Source organism: Harpia harpyja, chromosome 2 (assembly GCF_026419915.1).
Source record: "Harpia harpyja isolate bHarHar1 chromosome 2, bHarHar1 primary haplotype, whole genome shotgun sequence".
Lineage (NCBI taxonomy): Eukaryota > Metazoa > Chordata > Aves > Accipitriformes > Accipitridae > Harpia > Harpia harpyja.
The window spans coordinates 32,927,275-32,948,872 of record NC_068941.1 but is presented as its reverse complement, the minus strand read 5'-3'; the positions used below and the strand labels follow the sequence as shown (position 1 = coordinate 32,948,872).

The following is a 21,598-nucleotide window of genomic DNA, read 5'->3' as shown; positions in this document are numbered from 1 at the left end:
CTCTTAGAGCAGCTCAGAACTGCCAAGGGGCCAAAAACCTGGGCCAGGTTTCCTTGCACTTCCCTGTTTCTGTCTGGTTCCAGTTATAACTCCTTGCCTGTCCTCAGTGGGTATTCATTTTGCCTGTGCTCACCTATCCACATGTCCTGGCCTGGGCCCTCCTGCCCCAGGACATACAGACTGCCCAGTCAGTCCCTTTTATTCTCCCAGTGCAATAGGCAACAGCATCTCCACCACATGATCAAGTAGGTCCAAGTCAAAGGCACACCAGCAGTATTTTAAATTTTTACATGGTCTTAAACTACACAGCCTCTAGCTGGAAGCACAACTTACAATATAACTTGGCAAGATTTTCTCAGAGGGGATTAGTTTCAGTGACTGTCTGCGAGAAAGTGAACCTCCCTTTGCCAACTCTTGCCTCTTCCTCTTAGTTTTCCTGGTTGCTTTATCCTCCCCATGAAGGTATACTGTGCCTGCTAAGTATATGGGAAAAACACAGGGATGAGCTACAAGAACGAGGGCACACCAAATGTCACTCTAACATATGAGAAGACCAGAGCATGGACTAATGCCTCATTCCCATGTTTAACGAAGAGCTAGTCAGCTTCCTGCTCTTCTGTCCACGCCTGCAAGCTCCCTTATGAAAGAGGGAGGTGGCTAGACACTCACTGCTCATCTCCAAGAGGTCTGTGCTCCAAGGCCAGCCTTGCACAAAGCACCCTCACTTCCTCACAGGAACACAAGAGTCTTACGGTTGCATGTGAGAACTTCAGGATCGCAGCTGTATAGCTGAACCCTCGTCTCATCACATAAGGCTGCATCTGTTGCTTATGTTCAGGGGAGCGGGGGAAATAGCCAGTGAAGATAAGGAGTAAATAGGAGAGAAAGGCATCTGCGTGAAAGCGAAATTCAGCTGAGACCTCCAGAAGGCAAAAAATATGGGCTGTGGCCTGCATAGCCTCTGCTGATGGGCTCGCACAAAGGCCCTCAGTGTGCAGCAGATATTCCAGTTCTGTCGTTGTGCAGATAATTAAAAACAATAATGAAAGGGAGGTTTTTTATGCCTGCGCTCCAGCCACAGCCTCAGCTCCTGAGCTGCAGAAGCTGAGTGGTCCCTCTGCAGCAACATTTGCATTATTGCTAATCTGTAACTGGGATCCCCACTTAGCTCTATGACTCTCTCTGACCATTTTCAGACCTTTACCATTCAAGTCAAGAGGCTCCTTCCTCTAGAAATTATATTAAGATTTGAAAGCACATTTCCTAATTTGTTTTAACAAGCTGCAATGATTTCTGTTCATATCTACGTGAGTGCATTGTTTTCCCAGCATACACCTCGAAAATAAAACAAGAATCATATCCATTTCATAATTCCTTCTAAAATCAGGTATACAGGAATTAAAAAATGTTTGATACTGTTACATCTCTCTCATCCAGCAACAGGAAATGACAATAAGGTCTTGCTTTCTCCCTCAGACAGTAAGGACCAAATTCACACACAAATCTAAGTGAATCTGCAGTATTCCACCTAAAGCAAGCTAGCCTGTGTAAGTAAGCTACCACTTTAATTTCTGTCTTCTTTCATCCTTCCGATTGCTGTCTTTCTTGCTACACATCTCTTTCAGCCTCTCATCATGTAAATTATTCCACGTTAGACTCCTTCAGATTCACTTAGACCAAGAGGATTAATTTCAGAGCTGATGTGTAAGAAGGTGTAAATTCTACACTAGGGTGTGAGAAGGGATGAGATTTTCCCTGCACGCTTTGGCTGTCCTCCTCCTGGATTTACACAGAAAGGAATCCCAATCCCTTTGTCATTGTCAGGAAGAGGCTGAGGAATCTAGAAGTACACATCATAGCAGCTTAGATTTATTCAGACTCATCTCTTAGTTTGGGTCTGATATGAGTATTGTGTAGACTTGTCCCTTCCAAATTTAAGGCCAAATCTGGAAATGGTGGGAGAGTTTCTTTCTTAGGGAGATAATCCTAGAGTTAAACAAACAAAAAGGATATATAAAGTTATATTGTCCCCAGTATAACGGAGGACATACTCGGCGCTCTAAATGCAATCCACATGACTGTCCAGTGTCACCTAACTTCATTTTTATTCACTTAAACGGGAAGCTCAATGATCAGAGCTGCTATGTGGCTACAGCTTTTGCTGAGCTCTGTCTGCTTACAGCACTCCTGGGAGAAGAAAAATCAAGCCATTTATTTAGGTGACTTCCTATAGATGGAGGTTCAGTAATTTCAGTTTTGCAAGCCTGAATGTTTGCAGATGATATACAAAGATGTGAAACAGATATCGACTAAAATCACCTCAACATTTAGATGGTTCCTGAATGTAATAAAATATCCCTGCCAGAATGATCGGTTCTCTGTTGGTGCAAATTCAGACTGGAGATAAACAGGCATGACTTCAGAGATGCTACTGGAGTTAGCCCCAAGATAAATTTGGACCTGTAAATTCAGTCAGAACACAGATCCCCACAAATATTTCAGACTTTCTCCAGTCTTGCTGAAAAGGCCATTACTTCTGCTCTTATGCTTCGCAAGGAAGTGAAAGAGATGGATTGCAAACCCTCAGCTTGCTGTCTCAAGTGAAAATTCTCACTGCAATATTTTGGAAATTCAGAAACTTTCTGTCCATTTAATATGCTGGAACCTTTCCCCACGGGGCAACTGAAAGTTATCACCACCTAATGATTATTCAGTGACATCTGCAAAATAAGTTTGATGGTTTTGGGCCAGTTTCTGTTGGACAGATGTCAGTATCATAAACTATGCTATCGTTGGCACTAATTGGTATCATCCTTGTCAAACGATCTGCAGTACAGCAAAAAAACCAGAAGGAGCACTTACATTAAATTTCCCTTTTGCCTATTCAAGTTTTTCTTCATGTCATGGACACTTTCTCTTACCCCAGTTGTCTCTGTACCTTCGAAAAACAGAGGACTCACCAAGGTAAAAGCTCAGGCTCTTCAAGAAGCATTAAATCCAGCATTCTGTGTGTGGATCCCCACAGAGAAGACACAGACATTAAATCTCATTCTAAACTGTGTTTACTCTCAGTAAATATTTCTTCTTGCAAAAAGCATTGCCATGGCATTGTGCAAAGCTGTATAAACAGTTGTAATTTTTGTCCTACTTTTTGATCCTTGCAGCTTGCGTCCAGGTTGCTGAATTGTTCAGTTGTCAAGGGCAGGTTTAAAAATTTTATGCATCGGCATGGCGTGTGATGTAAGCTCTCATGCACCTGACATCTCACGCATGAATAAGTCAGGCATGGCTGGTGATTCACTGTTGAATTTAAAGACAAATAAGAGTGGCTTTCTATGAGGATACAATACAGTGAGCTCAATTTTGCAATTAGGAATTAAAAAATATTTTAAATCTCAAATTAGATTTTGTTTTAAAAATGTTTCTTGACAAACTGTTTTCTGTAAATCACTGAAGTTGTGTAACTTTTTCTGTGCAAATATATGCACACTGGGTCCTTTGCCTGTCTTAGATGTGCTGTAATCTACTCCTGACTGACTTAGTTTTTACTTGTCCCTATGCTAGTTACTGTGCTCCTCGTTCTTTCTGTGCTAGCCTCATATAATCCTCTTATGTCACACACTAAAGTGCTGTCACTGCGATGAACTATGATTTCTCTTAGGACCTTCTAGGTCTACACTGGGGTATTGCAGGACAGGATAGAAATCCAAAAGCACTGACATTTTAGATCAGTCACAATCAAACAATGCTTACTAGCCCTGAATGCATTCAGGAGTAGCAAGCAGTTGCAGAGTAGTTAACAGCTGCAGAAAGTTATCAGTTTAATTTTGCCATATAAGCAGAAGATCAAAACATGCAGAATAACTACCTACTGTCCAGAATTTCCTGGTTCATATTTGTCTATGTCCCAAAGCTGCAAATAAAAGCATGACCTCACTTTAGACCTGCAAGCAGCACCCTGTCCACTGCCTTCACGGGGGACATTCACATTTAACTGTTCAAGTTTGCAAAATCAGGGCCTTAATTTGGGAGCTCTTGATAATTTTTCACAGACAGGCCTCAAATTTGCCCTTCCTATCCTATTGGTTTCAGTGTGAATTATATATGAATTTCCAGGGGCGAGATAAGGGCCACAGACATTTCTCTCTCTTCTCGCTTTCCAGTCATTTCTTTTCATTTATTCCACACCAGCAGTTACAAAAAGTGGTCTGGGGATTGGAGTGCCATTCTGGCAGTGAGTAATAGGGAGTTTTGGTTTGTTAATATGAATAGTCTTCAAAATAAACAGGTAAACTGAAAGATACTGGAGGAAAATGATTATGAGGGGAAAAGAGGGATTTATGTCTAGCTCTGACAAACTGCTAATACCAGGTCTCTCAACCAACAACTAGTCCACAGCACTTTGTTCCAAGTTCGTTTTCCAAGGAGACATTTCAAGGCAAGCTTCCCAGAGAGACAATCACTCTCCCAGAATAAGAGACACGAAGGATATTAGAAAAACTGAGGGCTGATTGAGAAGGAAGATTTTAAAGGGCAGCCAAATTCCTTCCTATGGCAAACTGGGACATAGCTGTCATCTGTGCTTTTTTTTAAAAAAAAAAAAAAATCTCCTGGGCTCCTAGTTTAATACCTTTTTTTTTTCCCCTGGTCTAATCAGTGAGTATGAGGTAAAGACACATTTATGTCCTTCAAAAAAGGTAGTAACGCAAAGTTTCCAATTACCCTTTAATTAAAATATTAATTAATTAACAAAGTGTATTTATGGAATAATTATATAATTTCACACACCATCGATCGTATTTTAAACAAATTCATTTAATTAAGTTGACATGTACACTGCATGCTCTCTGTAGAGTTATTCTTGGAAACCAGTGCATGTCTGCCTTTAAGGAGATTCAAACTGTACGGGGGAAGTTTACAATGGTCCACAGTGGTATTCAGAACAGAAATGAAGCCACTTCACACTTTTAAGTAAATTTAATACCAGTGACTATATCCCCGAAGGCTGAAGTCCCCTATCTGCATAAAAGGCACTGGGAAGGCAAGAGCAGCGTGAGCTTTCTCACTACCAATATCCCTCATCCTGACCTGGAGGGGCCGACTTTAATAAACGGTTAATCATTATCCTCTTCGCCAAGCCTGTTAAGCAGCTTAAGAAGCTTGGCATTTCTGTGGTGGGACTCAGCTAAGGCTACCAAATCATTTCATGCAGCCTGCTGAAAGCCATCACATGCAGATAGCACGGTGCGCCGGGGCAGCATTTAAAGAGAGCTCTAGGTACATTTGGCAGATTTCCCCTTGGAGTCATCCGTTTTGCGCTGCCTCCTGCGCTCCTATGGGCTTGTGATGGGTTGCGGCCCTGATTCAGGGGATTGTTGCCTCCGTTCTCCTTCCAGCACCTGCAGTCTGGTCTGCCTCTGCACTGTGGCCTCCTGCACCCTTACTGCTTTTTAAGGTTAACTCAGGATTTTCTAACATCCCTGTTCACAGTTTGGGTCTCCAATACCCATTACCATCTCTTTCTGAATGAAGGATTCCAAATTACCTGCATGAGTCCTAAGTCTTAAACCTGTTATAAGTGTTTCAAGTGTCCCCCTCTCTTTTGGCCTCTCCTAGGAAACTAATATTGTAGTTCCAGAGTTTCATGCCTTCCAATTGCAATATTCCTCACATTTCTGCAATGGTTTGGTAACAGTTTCTTACTTCCTCACTCAGCTTATTAAACAATGCTAGCTTGCTGAACAAGCCATGTTAATAAAGCTACTTGCCTGTTGCTTATATGCCCTTTCGGGAGCTCCCTTCAACTTCATAAAAAGGTGTTTGCTGAACTGCTTTTGGGCATTCAGTGCTTTTCTAGAGTACCAGTGACCTGGGAGTCCTTAGCTTCTGTTGTGTGGTGTTCTCCACTCACAACCTTCCCATCCACTCCTCCCCACACAGGGCACCCCACAGAGTCCTTTGCTGCTTGGTCAAGGACTACTCTGCACTTTGCAGCATTCTCCCCACACAGCCAGCATGATAGTACTCACCACCACCTTCCAATCAATGCCCATTCAGTGACAGCAGCCACATCTTGTTGCATGTGTAACATGAACCTCGCAAAATTCATCAAGCAATTTAAAATCTGTGTAGAGATGTTGACTTGAACTGATGTTAGTGAAGTAACAGGAACTATATCCATAAGGATCTTGTCCCAGTAATATCACTGAAATGGGCTATTCACGAACATGAATATCAGAAGCTGAATCTATCTGAGAAAAGACAATATAATGTGCCTCTGGGTGTTTACAGTCATACTTTTCAATCCTTTATGTTTCCTTTTGTCTTTAATTTTTTAGGTTGAGTCTGAAAATTCAGTTGTCACTCTTTTACTCTCTTGTTCTTATTGAGAATTTATTCAATGAAAGTTGCGATGAATTGAAAAAGGGAAGAAAAGCAGCCCTCGAACTCCCATAACCAGTTCCATTCACTTCTCCCACTTCCAATTTCTCACGACGTTGGAAGTCAGAATGAGGGGACTGGCTGAAATTTTCAAGAGCCTCTTAATGCTGCCTGGATTCTTTAGTTTCTGTTCAGTCACAGCCAAAACCAATAAAATCCTGCATTAAAACTGGTATTTAACACCATAGGCGGTATAGAACTCTTGTTCAATTTTGGACTATACATGCTTGAGGAAAACTAGCCAAATGCAGAAATAAATGACGAGAGTAACAAGATAACACAGATGAGAATATTAGCAGTATAGAAATGCTTCTCACAAGTGGGCAACGGTTTTCAAACCACTCATTAGAAACCAAGATGAAACTGATTAATAACTAAAAAAATCCAGGCAAATTCTGTGCTAGCAAGGCTTACAAGAGCTCCACCGACTTATCTTTCCACTATCGCAGATTCTCCTGTTTTAAGAATGAAAACCTGATTTGGTAACAATCTATAATAGCAGTAATCTGTGCCTTCTGCCATCCAGGTAAGACTTCTGATTTCCAGATATTTACACTAGCAAAGAAGGTAGATGAAGCCCCCCAATCCACTTCTTTCTTTCACATGTGTAAAGCAGTGCCCTTAAATCCACGTTTAGATACTCAGATAAGTGGCCTGAGATTCAACTGTGCTAAGCATCCAGCAGTTTTTAATGAAATCACTGCCCTTTTTACTTTGTTAAAAATTATCACTATGTGAAGCTCTTCATACTGTCTCTTTGCAAAAGGCCCTTTCCATCTCTCCCTACACATTCCAAGCATTTTGTCCACAACAAAACAGACATTCCCAGCTGAATGATTCTCAATCCCTCACAAAGCACAGCACATTTTCTTGCTCTCAGAGCCAACCTCTTTCTTCCACCTCTCCCTTTTTCTCACAGCCTCTGCCTGCTGATTCTCAGCCAGCTCTTGGACTTTCCACACAAGTTGGTTGTGACTGGCCCAGCTTTTCATCTTAATGTATCACCCCAGGATTGCAATTACCTTTTTTCCTTTACTCTCTGTTTCAGCCCCTTTGCCTTCAGCCTGGCCCTTGAATGCTGTTGTTTCCCATATCCCCAATCTATCCACTATTTTCTCTCTCTGTTTCCCCTCTCTGCCTTCTCTAGAAGCCCTTAATCACACCTCTGTGTCCTCCCTGCTTCACCTCTTTCCCTCTCTCTCTTTCTCTCTCTGGTTACAGCTCTGCAGGCAGGGTTTACGAGCAGGGATCTCTAGTGATGTCCTACAGGAATATGCCTTGGCACACTGTCTGGACTGTTCAAGCCCTACTGCACCCCTGAGTGCCACAAAAAGCTCTACGCAGAGAGGCAGAACAGAAAAGAAATGCTTTACAGCCACTTTCTTGTATGCTATTTTTTCCTCTCAGCATCTAAGGAAGATTTAGAAGGGGGGGGGACGAAAGAGCCTAGATTTACAAACAACAATCAGGCAGGTAAATATTCTGCAGTTTAGTTGCAGTCAAGGGAATACAGGAAAAGTGTATTTAAGGAAGAATAAGCCAGAGTCCCTTACGCTCATAACTGAGCTACCAATTTCAAATTCTTCTGGTGTGTCACCCAGTTACCTCAGTACTAATAATATCATACCCAGAATCCACTTAGACCTCTTTAGAATTAATTAGTATTGTACAGCCCGGTCCAAGCTGGTGAGCTGAGTGCCTGCTGAGAGATGCTCAGAGTTACGGCACCAATAGCATTGGGTCTCACCACTGAGTCCACAGATACAAAAGAACGTAAAAATAAATAGCCACGCTCTTCTCTCAGCTACATTTTCTTTGCTTGTGGATTTTAGGAGAACACTGGTGTCACTGAGAGCAAAACCTGGAACAAATTTTTAATACTGATCACATCTATGTAAGAGATAGGCACAGCTATTCATCAGCTCCTGCAACGCATATCCCTTGGTGTATCCAGTGGGAGAAGCTAGACTGGTGCAAGCAGAGATGGAGTACTTCACTGAGCTGCGTGGTCAAGTCTAGTCCGCAAGGCCCAGAATCACACCCAGGATCTTCCCTCCCTCCCTTGCAGTGCTGGCTCCTGATAAGATAGAAACCAACAAGGAATGAGCACGTTTTTCCTGATGCCTCAGGATACCTGCATTCCTCCCCAAAAGGCCTCCGTTACCTATCATCATCGTAGCAGGCTTACCTCCTCTCACAACTCCTTTTAACTTTGATCTACCAGCAGTGGGCTGGGGACTTTGAAAGGAAGCAAACATTTATTTCTAAAGATTGAGACGTATCATGTATCATATGCAGCTTCACAAAGCAGACAAAAGCAGAGTCCAACATCAAAGTGAAGCGGAGAACGTCGCAGTAATCTAGAAGCCAAAGTCATACAGAAATCAGGAAAATTTTGGCTCCAAACTAAAGCCAGTTAGAAAACAGAAGCTCTATTTACTGCCTCCCAGACTGAAATTTTGAAGCATGCTTTACATAGAACTACTTTGCTGTGAAGTACCTTACATTGCACTGCAGAGACAGGCGGTACAGGACTGCCACCCGTAACTGAGTGACAAAAGGCCCTTAACAATCTACTGAAGCATCCAAGCCTTGCTCCCCTTCTTAATCACACTCTTTGAAATCGTTAAAGATTCACATGTAGTGCAAAGAGCAGATTTGTTTTGTGTTGAAAGTACCAACTCTGTTGTTGCAACAGCCTGGAAACTACACCTCCTAGTCGCATACACCCACGTAGCAAAAATAACCCATGTGTTTCCATATGAAACTTGAGATCCAGCAAGTTCTGGCTGGCACCGAGCGTGGCAGTACTCTTGACCAAGCTGCTCTCCTGCCTGCCTGCACCCACAGTCATTGAACATCTATCATAACAATTGATGACAGAGATGAAGATACTGAATCTATGACTTCTCTCTCTCATAATGAATTCAACATTTCTCAGGACAATGAGCCTTTAAATTATGGATCACATAAGCGGTCCAAAACAGTCCATAACTTATTAACATATGAAAAGAACAAAAAATATACCCAAGTCTATGATTATTTTTTTTTTCAGTGACAATACAAGCCATTGGAACAAAGCTTAGAAGAAAAAAAAAAAAAAATCTATCTGTACACTTGAAGGATTTTATGCAGGGCTTTTTTCCTTAATAAGTCATGGTTAGCAAGAAAAAGAATGTGCCAAAACCTGGTATTTAATTAAACAGTGTACATTTCTCACTCGTTTTGTTTGCTTTTCTGCATATGGATTTCTCTAAGGTCCCTAAAGCAGCAAACCCAAACGCTTTTAAAGATGTTCCCCTGCAATATGTAATTGAAATTCCTTAAAATATTTAGAGAGTTCTAGGAGGGAATGTTCTGCAACAATAAATTACTGTAGTGTCACGGTAGCAACATCGATGGCACGGCTGAGATGGCAAAGTAGTTTTTAAATTCCTATTCTTAGCTACTTATAATTTTGTCTATACGCTGAAATTTTTTAGCATTAACTCCAAATTGTACCTTTGGAATGCTTTTTTTTTTGTCCCCTCCATTTCCTAATTTAGTTCAGCATCATAAGCCAAAAGCAGTTTTCTCCTAAAACTCCAGATTTGTCATGCCTAGAACTGAATGAAAAGGGTTGGGTTTGTCTGTTTAAAGGAACAGAAGTTCGAAGTATCTCCATTGGGTAAGAGTATTTCTGTACAGCTTGAATGCTTTTGCCCCAGCCAGTGAGCTTTTCCAGGCTGAACTAGGATGCACCTTGATCTAGCAAGGGACACACGTATACCCACCTAACCAAGCATGGGGATAGGCCCATAGAGCTCTACACATGCTCAGAGCCAAATACTTCACAGGATAAACCTCCATTTACAAGATATTTAATTCATAAGGTAGGACCTCTAGCATTCCTTCTCGTTCTGTATTTCTGCGAATAAACCAGTACATAGCCATACAGAATTTAAATCTTCACTATTATTTCCTAGGCTTATGTTTGATGAGACAAATCTTAAATACCTGGAGTGGAAAGTAAGTGCTCATCCCATATTTTCATATCCTGAAACAGAAGATCACTTCCCTTTTCAGACAGCTTAAAATCTTAGTTATTTGGGGCCAGATTTTAAGGTATTTAGGTGCTCAATTCCCATGCAGCTGCTTAATGAGGTATTCAAATACAAGAGGCCTTCACAGCGCTTGAGAGACCATTCTGTGCTTTCCCCATTTTAATTGTTTTTCAAGCTTTATCTTTCCGTTAGCTCATTCTAGACTTTTCTTGCTTTTGTTTGCAGGTCTTTCCAGGGCTTCCCAGGATGTCCCAGGGTCATTTCCTCTCTTTCCTGCAACCTGTAGATACGCATTTTGAAGAAATATTGGGCAGACTGCTGCCCTTTATAGGGGCAATGCCAGCACCACTGATGTTGCAATAGGGTAGAGAGTATGGCTTCGCTTCTGTTATCTTGGGTGAACCATTATCTGTTTTGCAAAGAGATTCCCTGAATTCTCCGAATGTATATTCACTGCAGAGAATGCTGTTGCACTATCCTTTACGTTTCAATTTGGAGGAGTAAAAATAGAGGGTAGCAAGCCAAATTAACAAAGTGGATGGGCTGGATTAAACAATAAAAAAAAAAATCTGGAGAGTTAAATGGCTGAGCAGATAATATGTTATTTTCTGCCAAATTTTTAATGATTTTTTTAAAAAGAAACATGCTATAAGGTAAATTTACATTATCTACGGCTGTGAGTTCCTGCAGAGCCAGGAGCCTTACTTTAGTACAGGCAATAGTGGTTGAAGCTATAGCTAGGCAAATGGAGTAAGGGCAAACCTGTCCTGCTTCAAAGACAGACAGGAGGAAAGGAGAAGGAAAGGAAAGGAGAAGGAAAGGAAAGGAGGAGGAAAGGAGGAGGCAAGTCCTATCCAATCTGCTACACCCCTCTGAGGCTGTCGGCAGGAGCAAGCAGAGAAAACCCAAGTGACACAGGCTGCTTGGACTTTCAAAGAGTGTTTGCCAAATTCCCCTCCAGGCTGCCATTCCGGCGGGCGAAGGCGCCCGGCCCAGACGGCACTGCGAGTGTCGGATCAGAAAACCGCAGAGAGGCCGAAAGCGGGAAGGTTTCCTGAACACCGCGACGAACCCCGGTAAGCCGTCCCTCTCCCGCAGCGCGGCGGCTCACGTTTGGCCCGCGGTTCAGCCCCGCCGCCCCCGGCCGAGGATTCCCCGCTCGGCTCCAGCGGCGGGAGGGCCTCGCCCTGGGCCCGGGGCGGCGGCGGCGGCGGCGGCGGCGGCGGCGGGGGGGCGACGCGGGGGGTGCCGGCGTGGCGGCGGCGGCACGGGGCTGCGGCGGCAGAGCCTATCCCGGGGCCCCTCCAGGCGCGCGTCACAAAGCCCCCTCCCACGCTCCCTCCCTCCGCCGCCGGCAGCCGCGGGCTCGGCGGGCGCGGAGCCGGCTGACCCGGCGACATCCGCCCGCCCTCGGGGGGAGCGCGGAGCAGAGGGCCCGGGAAGGCCCGCCAAGGAGGGCGCCTGCAGGAACCTGTTCGGGGGGCTGTGAAACCCCGACTCCCCGCTCAACCCCCTGGCTCTCACGCTGTTTGAAAACGCTTCCCAGGAGGAGCACGCTGAAGCAGCAGCGCTCGGTCTTCCAGCCAGGATGCGTTATCGGGATAAAAATGCGTGTCTGTATTGCACCTACCCCCACCCCCCCCGCCGGGGTCAAAATAAGGTCAAAAGACTACATATTGGTTATTTCTTCTTTCGCAGTAACCCATGACGCTTCTCAGTATACTTAACAGTATCCATAACAACCACTATTCCTCGAGGAAATTTTAATTACAGCATTCTCTGGAACTGTTGATTGTTTATTGTGATGAGATGAAGAACACGGGAAGAGAAGATTCACAGAGAAACGTGCTTCAAACCAGGCTGAGGAAAAGGTTGCTTTACACTCTTTACTCCTGATGCATAAAGCCCCATGTTAGGCATAGGATGGAGAAGAGAGATCTTAAAAAAAAAAATGTAAGGTGCCTGTACCTAGTATTGCTCTTGGAAAAGTGATCACTCTAAACAAATTACAAGGGAGCTGAAGAAGCTGGAAGATGTGCTGATTCCAGATTAAAAAGAAAAGTAGAAAAAAACCTGACAGTGCTGGAATTTTCTTACATTGAACTAGATTCTGGTACCCTTAACCATTATGGGCATTTATTTCAGGGGTGCAAATACTGGAAAAAAGGTATTCTTAATGCAAATAAAAGTCAAGGCTACATTGCAACTTAAGAAGAGCAAACAGCAGTGCAGACTGGGATGTGTATTTAAGGGAAAAAGAAACCAAGGAGGAAGGAATGAGAAACTGATAATAAAAGCATCGAAGGGTAAGGTAAATCAATTAGAAAAATAGGAAAGAAAAGATCTGCTCAGTTTAAAAGGATGGGTGGATGATTCTTCCTCCCCACCCCGTTACTGGCATTTGGTACAGAGAATAAATCCAGCAACTGCTTTGCAGTGCAAGGTCTTGGTTTCCTTTCTGTGAACAAGGGGTGTAGGTGGAAATCCACATCAACTTTAATGTGCTAATTCCAAGTGCACGAACCAGAGCATATTCTTAATTAATCCTGTAAGGAACAAACTCAACAGACTGGCAACAGCACAGACAGACTAGAGAAGATACTCAAAGTCATACATGAAAATGATGAATGCTACTGAATTTATCTTTTGGGGATCATCTACGTTTTAAATAAATCCAGATTTTAGATGACGAGGCAAGTTTACACCAGTCATGGGGTCACTGTTTCACATAGTGACAACCAGAAGATCCAGCCATGTTTCAGGAACTTCAGGATTGTGTCCTCTAGCCACTGAGCCATTAAGTGGAATCTGAAATTTTCAGGCTGCGATCGCATTAGCAAACTTTGATGCCCATCATAGCAGAGTACAAGTAGGCAGGGCTCAGGCATTAAAAAAACAACCCGCAGAACAAAACAGTCTGATATTCCCTCATGCCTCACTTTGTCAGTGTTAAAATCTCTTTAGGAGTATAATATACCACAGGATGCTTCACAATCAAGAAAGATACCAGCTGGGGCTTTGATGTCAAGAATATCAACTCCCCATGCAAGAATCCAGAGTAAGAAATTTCAGAGGAGGAAGAGGCACGCTGCAGAAATCTCAGGAAAAGGCCTTTCAAAGTGAGGCGAGATCACAGCTTTCCATTCTCCTCCAAGTTAATTACTGAACCTCCCAGAAAAAGCAGCAGAAAAAATTGCTTACCCATGACCTACAAAGAGCAGGCAACATAAGAGTGTAAAAGCAAATCAGAACTGAGAGAGTGCTTTTGCTTAGATGCTGGGCAATGGTGGCAGGAGACACCAAGTTACAGCATTTCTACTGTGGTTAGCACAGTGGGACCCTGATTTCCGAACTGGACTTCTGGACATCAATACAAGAAAGATAAAGAACAGACAGATGCCAAGTTTCCATTTCAAAAAACAGTTCAGCCACTTTAATTTACCTAGAAAGCATGTGTAGTTTAACTCTCCTCTGCGTGCTCCTTTGCATTCAGTTTATTTCCTCCTTCACACTCCAAATTTTCTGTTACATATTCAACTACTGAATCTTCTTCACCTGCCTGTGAGCAGACTCAGCATTATATTTAAATTCCTCTTCTCATTTGGTTTAGTATGTCAACAAAGTACGCCTCTTGTTTCCAGGCTGACAAGTGTGCTGAGGAGTGTCCAGCGCCATGGAACACGTCCCATGTACCCAGTGATTTAAGGTAATTTGAAGAGAGAAAGCTATTTAAGGGGGGAGAGAGAGAAGGGGCGGTGGGGGAAGAAAAAAAAGACATCTTTCTTATGTTTCCCGTCTGTCAAAACTGGAAAACAAGCGTCAAAAGCCTTGCCTTGTGTTTTGTGTCAGCGCTAATTACATCCCCGCTGCCGGCCAGTTCCAAGTGCTGCATCCCACCGAAGGGGAAGGCCTCCCGCCCCCGGCGGCGGGGGGACCTCCCTCTCCCTGCACTGGGAATGCCTCCAAGGGGGTGCACGCTGCTGTTTTGACAATCCCTTTCTTTGCTGCCTGGCAGAGCTCCATCTCATTTCGGCAAAGGCAGCATTTCTACGCTCTGTCCTGTATTCTGCCCCGGCTTCACAGCATCCTGCGTTCTGATACCCTTTCTCATTTTCAGTAATCTCTCATTTTCAGTCTGTCTCACTGAAACAATGGAAATGTTAGACCCTAAAAACATTACCAAGCACGGACACGGCATCTTTACTTCCCCAAGTTTCACTGAAGATGAGCAAAAAATAAGCGGAGTGAGGTTCTCCTCCACGTAAGCGAGAGCGGCAGATTCCGTCCCTTTGATAGCTGTCGATTTTGAGTAATCCTGGTGGGTACATTTAAATCCTTGTTAAGGGCTCCCACATTCATTAAAAATAAATCCAGTAGTTATTTGACTGTGTAATTATTAGGGATAATTTGCAATTAAGCAATTGGCCCCTGATGAAGGGACAGATAATTGATCAGCCTGGTTTAGCATTTTAGAATGGGGTGGGGGGTAATTAAGTAAATCCAGTCAGCTAAATGTCTGCCTTCCCACTACATTTTTTCCCACCTTTAAATGCAAACCAGACCTCATGCAGCTGTGCAGGCCATGGGAGTCTAAGCCTATTAAAGAAATCTTTTAATGACTGTAAAACTACCACTAATTGAAATAAAAATATTTTCACACTGTTTTCGCATTGTGCAAATGGATCCAAAAATAATTCTTAATGCAATACACGGTGCACAAACTGCTCTGCCTAACAAGTGCAGCATTTAATTTGCACTAATTAGTCCAAAGCGGGGGCAGTGTGAAATTAACGTGATTCATTAATTCTGTGGCTTATGTTTTACATATTGTGTGTTTACATTTCAAAACTATCAGGTTCTCTGCAACCCAACACACCAGACTTGTGAAATTCTTAGCAGATTCAAAAAGTTCTCCCCACCATCTCTTTGGGTGCATTCAGATTTGATTGCTGAATTTGCAATTTGTCTATTTGTTTCAAAGCAACCAGTTGATTTTATATTGCACCATTTCCTCCTTTGTCTTAATCTTGGCCTCAGCTCCTTTCTGACAAAATATTTTTTTGAGTGGCTCAGGTCACTGTGGGATAAGCATGAACACAGCAGCAGGTAAAGAAGCAATTTTCAAACTACTTTATGTTCTAAAAAATTTTAATAAATCCTTCATATCAACTAAATCTGTAGTTTTCATGACGCTGTTCCAATATTTGCTCCTATAATGATATCAGGAGATGTTCATTAAAGATCTAATCCAGAGCCCCATGAAAGTCAACAGAGACTTCCACTGACTTCAGGAGGCATAAATACACTAGCTTCTCTTTACACTACAGAACATAGGACTCCAAGAATCGTAGCATTGGCCAAGTTGTCTTACAAAATAAATTATCTTCAAGTGAACCGTGCTGAAAAGCATTTTAAAATATCAGACATAGCTAAATACTACATTTCTGCAAATTAAGGTGCAACATTTGTATTTACGTTGTTGGACATACTCGCAATGTCAGACTTGACCCATTGTTTCCCAAGATACAGGTTACATTTTTACAGAGACCCAGAGCAATATTACACTGACAATTAGGTGTAATATTGAATATACTATGAACTTTGTTTACTCGTTATCCATAGTGATTGGTAATGAAGTAATGACGATGTATGTGCTTTGTATTCCACACAAGGCTTAAAGGCATGCCTGTCCCAGAGCGCTCTGAAAATCTGGCTGGCACTTTGTAAACGTGTCTGCCTCTCGCACATAGAGGCAGAGGCTGACCTACCCATACAAACACCTCTTTGTTAGTCTCAGAAATACAGCAAAAAGATGCGCTGAGATTTACTTGTCTCCTGCAATCAAGAGAAATTGGGGCTGTTTTCTGTACCTAAAGGTACCTGGACAAGGTACCTTGAGGCATGAAAGAGCAGCTCCCGTAACTGGTGGGAGAATAATAGGACAGTGTGGCAGAAAGGACGCCTGTATTGGGCTGTGTAACGCCCCAGTCAACAAACAGACACTGAGCACTAGATGTCCAGTAGAGTCAAGAAGGCAGCGCAGGCAGAAGACTGGCCACTCAAGGAGACAGAAGCACATCAGCAAAGGTAAGAGGTGAAGCACTATGGACTGTGAGCTTGCTCAGCCAGGGTTCTTGGAGGAATGGGGTGGGAAGTGGTCATTTGAGACTCCTCCCCAAAAAGGGGAAGTCAGGAGGAAGACTGTCCTTTGAGTGACATTCAAAGGACAGAAAAGGAGAAAGGAAGCGTTTTCAATGATACAAGCCTGCCAAAAACTGATGTTCTCAATACTATCTAAAGTAACCTGCTAATGTTTGTAAGAACCACCCGAGGCAGAGAGCAGTTAGATTTTGGAAGATTCATAGGTTCTGCAGTAAAAAAGAACTAAAAAAACCCCCAGTTAGAAACAGCCACTTTGAGGGCAGCCTTCATCATCCGTTTAAGTCTTCTGGTTTTGTTTCTTTTTCCCCAGTATAAAAACAGTGTGGTTTTTTGGTCAGCAACAAAAGTCAAGTAAGGAGTAGGAGTAACAGGCCTGTTTTCTTCCTCATAGAGACAAATTAACCTCAGGCTGGTCCCATGTTGCAGACCAGAATATGGCCACATCAGTTACCTTGTTGAGAATAACGGGGACAGACCAAATGCATGTACCTAGCTTCATTGTTAGCAAATGCTTCATTAAAACAAAGCCATAATTTAAAAAGATAGAAAACCATTTAGCAAGATTTCCTGATTGGCTGTGCATCTTTAAATGACTTACTTGTGTCAGTCTGTTTCAGGATACATCTGGAGCATGCAATGTCATCAAGAAGTGTTATTTGATGACAGTGCAGTACTTTGGGTGGCTTTTAGAAAGCAATAGATTATAGCATTACCATGTACTGTGCATAACATCTCTATGACACTTAGCAAGTATGAGGCCAAAATGAACACTCTAACCTTGAAAATACATGATTAAAGTGCTGCCTCGTGGATTGATATACAAAATGGCTAAGTTTAGTGATCCTTCAAATCCTGGTTCCCCGGCGAGCACTAAGGGTTCTGACGTGCAAGGCTCTGTCAGCCATTGCATGGGGCGTAAAGGATGTGACACCTTCAGGAGTACTTGGTCTCCTTGGAGTAGGAAAGGCATTTAGAAGAAAAATTGTATCCTTTGGTAAGGAGCAGACACTTTCCAGCATAAATTTAAACCTGTTCTTAAAAGTTGTAGTCAGGCAAATGTCCCTGCAGGTAAACAGAATGGTACTGAAATATCCTGAATCAAAGCTAGGCAAATACGGGAACAAGCAGTATTGGTTTAGAAGTTAGGCAACTTCACTGCTACGATCAAGTAACTACATTAATTTCTGCTCTGTTCAGAAGAGAAAGCTGGCTCATTATTTAAAATAGAGTTTCTGTGCACCTTGAAATAAATAACATACGAAGATTTTTCTAGCACTACTAGGAGATTCAGCTGCCAGTACCTTAAAAGTAAAAGGAAGTATAAACTCTAAGCATCGTGTCACGTAAGAGAGCTACACCACCAGCTGTTTAACACAGAAAATGAGAGTAGCATTTTTTCTGATACGCTTTTACCAAGACTTTTGCCAGAATAAGAAGTTCACTCACATTGTCTGTGTCCTAAAGTCACTTTTTGTTTGAGTGACAACACAACAGTCGCTGACTCCAATATGCTGTTTCTGCAGTGAATGGCCTACAGCCAAACACTTTTGATATATATTAAATGAGCTACATGACCAAATGATATCTGGTTTGTTTTCATGTAGATAAACTCAGACTACATTTGTGCACTATTTTGATTCTATTTATGTCTGTGAAGAACTTAAATCTCTCCTTGGTTTTTAACTACATGATGTCTTGGTATTTGAGGTGCCCTTTTACCTTTCAAGGGCATCTTTTAATCCAAAAAAGTGCCTGCTTAAAAATGAATCATCTTTATCTGCATATGCAAGTGCACATTTTATGGGCAATAGGCTATTATTGTTACATCTGCAGACCTATGTATATGTGTGCCTGTCTATTTGCCTGCTAGCAATACAGAGATGGTCTTGTGTCAGGGCCTGCTTGAGACTCAAACGTGAGAAAGGGGGTATTCAGATCTGGTATTTGGTGGGGGGTGTTTGTAATTCCACACTATCCCTTTCTAATGGGAAACTTATAAAATCTCACTTGCTGTCCTGGAAAGGATTTGCACAGCTCTAATAGAAATGCTCGACTAAGATGGATGGGTCTGGGAGTGTCACATGGCCTTCCTGAGCATAAGTTATGTTACTAAATCAGCATATTGATCTGGGAACACAGCGTCCTGGAATCCTGAAAATGTCAGGCAAATCTCAGTGCTTCACTTCTTTAAAATCAAATTAATTTATCCAGTTTACTCTGGAGAAGAAATTACGATGTCAGATACATGCAAACAGCAGGGCGTCAGGCACTCCAAGTCCCACTGCCTCTGACCGTTTTGAAAGGAGACACCCAAAAGGAAATAGCTGGATTGCCATCTAGTTCTCCCTGGTGGAAAGAACAACCACCACAGGTAATGTGCGTCTTTGCTTACATGATCTCGGGCATCCCAGGGCCTCATGACTCTCCATGGATCTTTCGGGATTCCCAAAGTAGGGGCAGTCAAGGGGGTTGAGAGGTAAAATGATACCATTACATGTGATGATACTAATCCATCTACCTTACCCATGGGCTATATTTGAGATTAAAGACTCAGATAGTCCATGCCCTTCTATTGTGATCGCCAGTTCTGTACGCATGTTTAAGCAAGCATGCTAATCCACAAATCTATGGCCAGGGTTGCAGCATCTGGTGTGAACAGAACACTTCCAGCAAGCAGGGCCCATCAGCATGAATAAGTTTGCAGGCATTACCCATGTATATTTAGTTGGTAGAGTAGTTAGATACTGGCACAAATTGCTTCTGGGGAAAAAGGGACAGTCTGCCAAAATGTATTACAAAGTGGACATTGTCTTCTTACCTGACTTAACAAAACATATAAGGCAAGCATGCACTGTATGTAAAGAAAAGGAGTAACTGGAAAGTTTCAAAGAATTAAACTGATCTATGTTCTTGACTAGAAGTACCAATGCATCCTGCTCTGACCCTGCAAGACATCACACCTAGCTTTGATTCCTACACCACAAGGACCAGGTACAGCACGGGAGCCCCAAAGAGACACAAACCCCAACCCTGCCCTGCTGTACACGAAGAGTGGGCCTGGAGAAGCTCTGCTGGTAATTAACCCTGCTGAGCACAGTTCAGCTCCCTGGCAAAGGAGGGGTCACTACAGCAGAGGCCAGATGCAGAACAACCACCCCAACCTCCCACAGGTCCTCATGAAGGCTCCCGCCTCCTCCTGACCTACAGGCTTGTCTGGTCAATGCTATTACAGACATCTCCTTCTGGGCTTTGCCAGCCTCAAGCTGAACACCCCTTTTCTATGCTGAAAAGCTCACTAAAGCTAAAAGATAGGCCTCCAACTAGTTCACCACATGCTGGTATAGAACATTTTAACTAACCGTTTTTTACTAGAAATCCTAGAAGTGATAAAGGCATCACTACAATGATCTGAGGGTCACCAAGACAGAGGCAGATACATCAGGAAGCTGCAGCCAGAGAAAGAGACAGTAGGACCTTCTCTGACCTGTACCCTTTGGGGATGAAATGGGCAGGCTGTTGTTACCTACTGCAAGTGAAAAACACACAGCCACAACTTGCTGATACCACGAGCTAGCAAAAGAGGGAAGAAAAAGCTTGAATATGTTATCAAGACGACTACAGTTTATTCACTAGGTTTCAGCAGAGAAAAGCTGTACAAAGACAGCTTGGCAGCTGCCCTGCCCTTCTTCTCTAAGGCAGTGATGAAATATAACCACCCAAATTTCCTTGCTAGCGTAAACTGGAGGAGTCATATTGTTCATATTTGAAATAGGATTATGCAAAGGAGAGCTGGATTGTAGGTTGTTTGATGGGGAAGGGGGAAAAGCAGTTCTAGGTCCCAGCAGGCCAAAAACTCCTTCAAAATGATACAACAAAAGGTGATGATGTTTTCTCTGGAAAACATTATACATGGCAAAATTCTGTTTAGCATTTACAGAAACTGAGCAAAAGGGAATAGAGATCCTAGGAACTTATTAGGTTCAGTGAAGAAAGTGTGTAGCAGGCAATAAAGAACAGCATAACATGCAGCACAAATACCTGTGCGCATTGCAGCTAACACAAACAACTCCCTCATACACCAGACGTTGCTTTTCATTTGTCCTTCTTGCCCCTCAGAACCTCCCCTGGCTTTGCTAAATATAGACAAGCCTTGATGTGCATCAATAGCTAGCCTTAGTTTCAGCTCTCTGCTTCCCATTTCTCATGGAAGTGGGAGTGGTACAGGACATCATCCAGGACCCTGATATTTATTTCCTCTCCTTTTTGTGTGTGAGGAACGACCCACAGCCCCATCACCTCCGCTGTACTTTGTGACGTTTCTCCACATCTCCCCTCAGCTGAGGGGAAGGAAGGCAATTCCCCAGGAGAGGCTTCATCTCCACTGTCAGGAATGTTCTCAGTTCTGGCTGCTCAGGCACACAAAGATGTTCAAGAATATCATTAAATCAAAGCTAATCAGATGGCTCCCTGTTCATCTCAAGACACTGTTTAGACTTCTTCATTTAAAACCCTGCATAGATTTGGTTTAATCTGCTTCACAATACTTTCCTTTCTGATTCCTCCACTTACCCAGTATCACTTTTTCTTTGTCATTTCCCATGCCCTTCCGACACAGCCTTCCTGTAAGTTTTCACCTCATCTCACCATTGATTTTCAAGCCCTGTCTGAGGATGCATTCCTTTTCTCCTCAGTGTCTTAATTTCCCTCCTTGAAAAGCAAGATCTATTTCAGCTCTGCTGCCTCTATCAAGACAGGGAACAATGCAAGCATGCTACAGTCACACTTGCGTCCTAGCCAACAAGGGCACTGCTTACAGGATAATTTGAGATGCCACAACACAGTCATTCTCCTCTGAAGCTTTGTATGCTCCTCGGGTGGTCTTGTGCTGGACCCTCTGCACAAGCCCAGATTTTACAAATTGCAAGTAGGTTGCTTTTGATGCTACATTGCTT

At 42.9% G+C, this 21,598-nt stretch overlaps 1 long non-coding RNA gene across 1 annotated transcript; it reads left to right on the top strand.

The window, feature by feature from the left end:
• The first annotated feature begins 11,333 nt into the window (after nucleotides 1–11,333).
• Nucleotides 11,334–12,545, top strand: LOC128152460 (uncharacterized). The gene is made up of 2 exons (XR_008238662.1): nucleotides 11,334–11,560; nucleotides 12,183–12,545. It is a non-coding gene; the product is annotated as an uncharacterized LOC128152460 (long non-coding RNA).
• The last annotated feature ends 9,053 nt before the right edge of the window (nucleotides 12,546–21,598 follow it).